Source organism: Dipodomys spectabilis, unplaced genomic scaffold, assembly GCF_019054845.1.
Source record: "Dipodomys spectabilis isolate Male_0828 unplaced genomic scaffold, ASM1905484v1 ptg000047l, whole genome shotgun sequence".
NCBI lineage: Eukaryota > Metazoa > Chordata > Mammalia > Rodentia > Heteromyidae > Dipodomys > Dipodomys spectabilis.
Window position 1 is genome coordinate 761,473 of NW_024870724.1, and position 5,610 is coordinate 767,082.

A 5,610-nucleotide genomic window follows, 5' to 3' on the forward strand; every position below is an offset into this window, starting at 1 on the left:
TCCCTTCTCTGCTCCCTGAGAAGGAGTGAGGAAATCATGCTTCTACTCACACAGGAGTCTGGTTCCTGGGTGATCTCTGGTCTGTGATCTGAAGGATGAAGATGTCTGCTCCTTGTCAGTTCTTGCTGGTGTTGAGTAGAATCCTCTCACCTGCTGCATCTGGCTCCTTTGTCGTAGACTCTCTGTGTTGCAGGTATGGCGCCTACAGCCGCAATTGCCCCCGCCACAGCTGCAACCACAGCTGCTGGCAAGTGCTCAGATTTGTCTCCTTGCCCGGTTTTTCCCTCTCTGGCCTAACTCTCTCTACTGTGCTGGCACACTTGGTGTGATTCTCCAGCTTAGGACTTTTCACTGGAGCACTAAAGCTGTTTTCTATGTGAGAGCTTGTTTAGCTTCCAGGTTCTCCTTCGATATCTTCCCTGAAGCATAAATTTAAATTTTAAATGATAAATTATTTTGAAATCGTTTCACTCGGGCACAGGTATGGATAGATAAGTGATGTGGGCAGAATCAGAATTATTCAGAAGGTTGTAAATGGATGCTTACCTAGTTTTCTCTCGGCTGGATCATAAAATACAGACTGTCCTAATTGGAAAAAGTTAGCCTTCCGAGGTTTTCTGCATATAAACACTCCATCAACATTTTATTAGAGGATTATTCAAGATTAGCTATATGTTGATTGATAATGACTGATCATGACAGAAAGTTGAGAGAAAACCATTTACATTTCAGTGAGGTTCTGATTTGTGCTTCACAAACAGTTATGAAAGCTCTACATGAGAATTCTAGCAGCTGCATTTTAAAAAGTCCTTGGGTTGTTACACTTTCTGATATTGTCTCAATTCAAGTACTTCTCCTTGGAGTTCCATACTATTCAATGATGCTGGATTAGCTCCTTGTTACAATTTGCAGACTGGTCTTTTTGATGAAATTTGTGCTTTTCGAAATTGCTCTCCAATTCCATCCTCAAACTGCATACAAAATTTATCTAAAAAAATTTGTATCTGTTGATTGTGCATAAATATACTTTTAGTTTTCATTACAAATATAGAATGTAATAAAAATTCTCACAGCAATTATACTGCACTAGCTGGTGGGCAGATTCTAATGTAAATAATATAATGTGTTCATGTAGAGATTTAGAGTATCCAAAGTAATAAGCCTGTGGTCCTAAAACCAATACCTTACTTATATTGAGTGACAAATACAACTTCATATAAGTACAGAAGTTTTCCTTGTATGTTTTAATATATATTTTTATTATAAATACTGTACAGAGGGGTTACAGTTACATGAGTAAGGTAATGAGTACATTTCTTATTGAGCATTGTTACCCTCCCCTTTGTTTTTCCCCTACCATCCCTTCCCTTCACACCTCCCCACCTCCCCCATTCACCCATCCTCTTGTAATGTGTCTTGTATATTTCATTGTTACAATGGGTCAACCAGTAACCTTTCCTTATATCATAAATGAAAAAATGCTGGCTTGATTTATGCTGATTCTACTTGTGTAGACACCTCTAAAATCACTGGCCAAATCCAAGAGCACATAAATGAAATGCCATCATTTTTTTTTGTCAGTTGGTATAATTGTGTTCTACACATTTATTGACAGGTTACAAATTATTCTCAAACTTTAAAACATTAAAAATACTTTCTTTTTTTCTTATTTTCTTGGCCAGGAAATCAGCAAGACCTCAGTCAGCATTTCTCACATAGGAATTTTCACATGGGTCAGTTAAATATATATGTAGAGTCCAATTTTTTGAGGACTCACTCATCTGCCTACAAATTCATGCTGGTTGTTGGAAAAAGAGCTCAAGTAAGGATGCCATTTAAAACCTTATAACTTTACTCTTTACCAGGGTATTCTCCTGCTAAATTGGTGGTTGAAAGTGTCTACAAGACTAAGCAATCCTTGAGGAGCAGGGAGACACCATATGACATACTTACTGAGGTTTCCAAGTGACTTGCTATCACTTGTACTGCATTTTGTAAGTCAAATCTCTCTAAAACTACCAGTTTTAAGAGATCAGAGGAGTGGTAAATGAACTCTTAGAGACAAATACATCTTCAACATATATTGTTTCTAGTATTCAGTTTAAGGCATATTCAACAACTGGTGAAACTTGTGTTGGCTGTAATTATGTGTCTTTCTCCATGTGTGCATGTATACGTGTGTATATGTATGTGTGTGAATAGTAACATACATGCGTACATTATGGCTTATATCATCATTTATTCCTTGCTATCAAATAAAGTAAGGAATCCCTAAAGTTTTAACAGAAACTGTATAGTTAAAGTCTTAACTCTTCACTCTGCTTCTTTACACAAAGACTTTGCAACTTCTCATTAATAAAGTTTCCATAAACTCTGAAATGTACATACTTAGTACTTAATGTCTGTTACCATAAATCTTAAATACTTTATAGAAAAGTTTTATACCTGCCAAACGGTCCTATTTTGGGCATATATAAGCAAAATCCCAAAATTAAGCATATTTAAAACCTTAAAACTTTTAACAAACCTAAAAACTTGCTGCAATGTTCATTTTGACAGGTGCCTTGTATAGAATAATTGAATTCCTCCCCCTACACATCTCTTGGACTACAAATATCTGGAATTATTTTGTTTTTGGCATGTCTATCTTGATTTTATTCCTAAATGTGTGCTTATGTAAGAAATATATGATTCTAAAATTTCACAACAATTCTTTTGAACTTAATTTTGTTGAATTGTCTAGTTTAATAAAATCAATAAAAATTATACTTTATATAAAAAAAATGTTCTGTGCTCAATTTAGCATCACATACACTAACATTGGAATAATACAGAGAAGATTAGCATGCCCCCTGTGCAAGTATGTCATGAAAATTTGTGTAGTATTCCATATTTTTACAACAACAGATGCTGAAAGGTGTGTGGTCACAAGGGAATCGTACTGCATTCTTGGTGGGAGTGTAAACTTGTTCAAATACTTTGGAAAGCAGTATGGAGGTTCCTCAAAAGACTCTACATAAAACTCCCGTATGACACAGTAATCCCACTTTTGGGGATTTACCCAAATGATCATAAACAAGACCATACTAAAACTACCAGCACAACTATGTTGATTGCAACATTATTTATGATAGCTAAGATATGAATCCAAACCAAATGCCCCCATTAGATGAATGGATCAAGAAAATACGGTATATTTACACAATGGAATTCTATGCCTCCATCAGAAAGAATGACATCGCCCAATTTGTTAGGAAATGGAAAGACTTGGAAAAAAATTTATTGACTGAAGTAAGCCAAGTCCAAAGAAACATAGGCCCCATGATTTCCCTTAATTTCAATAACAAATGTACGTCTGGGATAAGCAGAAAAGTTCAAAAGATATGTGCATATAACCAGATAAAATGATGTTAAAGAAATTGAACCCCAAAATAGGGACACAAGTGGTTTTTTTTTTTCTTGCTATTGTTTCTCAGGTACTTATAATGTGTGATGTCAATTTTTTGTTTTTTTGTATGTTTCTCCCCACGATATAACCCCTGTTTTCTCTGTATTTGAAGTTGGTGCACATACATCTTGAATGTATGCTTCTCTAATTTGGGGAGGGGAAGGGAAAAAATGCTCAAATAGGGATACAGGTTGACCCATTGTAACAACGAGATGCACAAGACACTATGTTGAAAAATGAACTTTACAATTTAGGCGGAGGAAGGAAGGGGGAGGGGAGTGTACTTGTGGAGGTGGGAGGGAAGGGATGGTATGGGAAATATAAAGGAGGAGGTAACAATGCTTGTTAGGAAATGTACTAGTTTCCTTGTTCTTGTAAATGTGACCCCTGTGCACAGTATTATTACAATAAAAAACATATAAAAATGTTCTGAGATGGAAGAGTTTATTTCCTGTATTTTACTCATATTATATCGTTAACAAAGAAATTAATGCAGAACACTGATATGACGGTAATTTGAATAAATGTGTGTGTGTGTGAGTAAGGCAGCGCTCAAGGAAACACGCGCGTGCATGTGAACACACGCCATGCATGTATATTGGCGTGCTCAGAGTTTAAAATCAGGGCTTCAAGGTCTTGCTAGGCCTTTCCTATCTAGATTGGTGAGCTACTATATAAGCTACATCTCAATTCCTGGCTCTTTGCTAGTTCATTAAACATTTTGAAAAATAATTTCATGAAGTTTTTTTTTTGGCCCTGATTGGCTCCCAAGTGTTATCCACAGAAATCAGACTCCAGAGCAAATATTCAGAGTAGATAGGATTATAGCTGTGACCAGCCAGCACAAGGCTTTTAGAACAATTTTAAAAAATAAAAGAAAATTTACTTCATGGGGGCCTGTTTTATCATCTCCTAATTTGAAAGCCTTTTGAAGTGAGTATATGTCAGTTTGGGGATTGTTAAAAGATAGTAAGTGATGATATTTAAAAGTTTTAGTACTTTTTAAAAATGAAACTGGAACTGTGTGACAGAAGAAATTTGGCTGTCTTCGGACCTCAATTTGTAAGCTCAGCTCTGTGTATGATAACCCAATGTCACCAACACATTCTGTGTTGAAGACAAAATGTGATAGAAAACAATCACCAAGGGCAATATTTGCTATGCTATTATTTCTTGGACAAAATGAATATTGAATTGAGAGTGTAAGAGAATGGAGATATTTTACCCACCTTTTTGGTATTGCTGAAAGACTTTTGGAAACTTTGACTCATTTCCTTCCTCACTCTGTGTGTCTTTGGGCCATGCACTTAGTGTCTTTAACTACAATTTTTCCCAACACTGCAATGGTAATAACATTAGCATTATAGAGAATGTTATCTTAAGAATTAAGAGAATAAGACTTGTGAAACACTTAACATAAACCTATGAATGAGCTTTGATTTTAGCCAGCATTCTTTTTTAAATACCAAATAGAATATGATAAGTAATACAAAAACCATTACATGTAGTGTGAGCAACCAGAAGTAATATCTATTGACCATGCTCTGCTTCCAAGGAAGCCAGCTGGATAACTTCTCATGCTGTAAATCAAACTGGTTATCTTATGTCGTGATAGTGTAAAAGTATCAGGGACAGAACGATGAAGAAATGTTGTAGACAGAGGTGAAATCCATATGAAAATGTGCAAATCTGATAGAACATAAAAGTATCTGAGCAGTATATTGTGTTTTACATCATTTAAGTTACATCGCAAAGATAAGGAAGACCTGGAAGAATAAATTGTCTTTTTGATATTCTATCATAGGTCCTTAGAGGCATCAACACTTTCCTCATTCTTGTAGAGGCATCATCAGATGAGGGGAAATATATTTTTTGTTTGCTTCCTTCCATTTATTCTTCAGTTTGAAATCTGAACTACATGAAACTGAAAGAAACCAAGTGAAATTAGTCGTGCAGCCTTTGGAAAGAACAAAGTAAAATAAATAAATTATATATAGTCTTGTAAAAGGTCTAACTAAATTGAGTTATATAGTCTCAAGCCTCAACAGAAAATGATTTAAGCAATATCATGTTATTAAAAAAATTTTAAATGTTAAAAGCTGCTTAATTTTTTCCTTTTACTACCTTGAATTTATTATTGATTTGCTATAGAGAGATTAAAG

General features: G+C 35.1%; 1 non-coding gene across 1 annotated transcript; it reads left to right on the top strand.

Moving 5' to 3' along the window:
- Nucleotides 1-2,790: 2,790 nt before the first annotated feature.
- Nucleotides 2,791-2,897, top strand: LOC122107169. Its single transcript, XR_006147302.1, has one exon. It is a non-coding gene; the product is annotated as a U6 spliceosomal RNA (small nuclear RNA).
- The last annotated feature ends 2,713 nt before the right edge of the window (nt 2,898-5,610 follow it).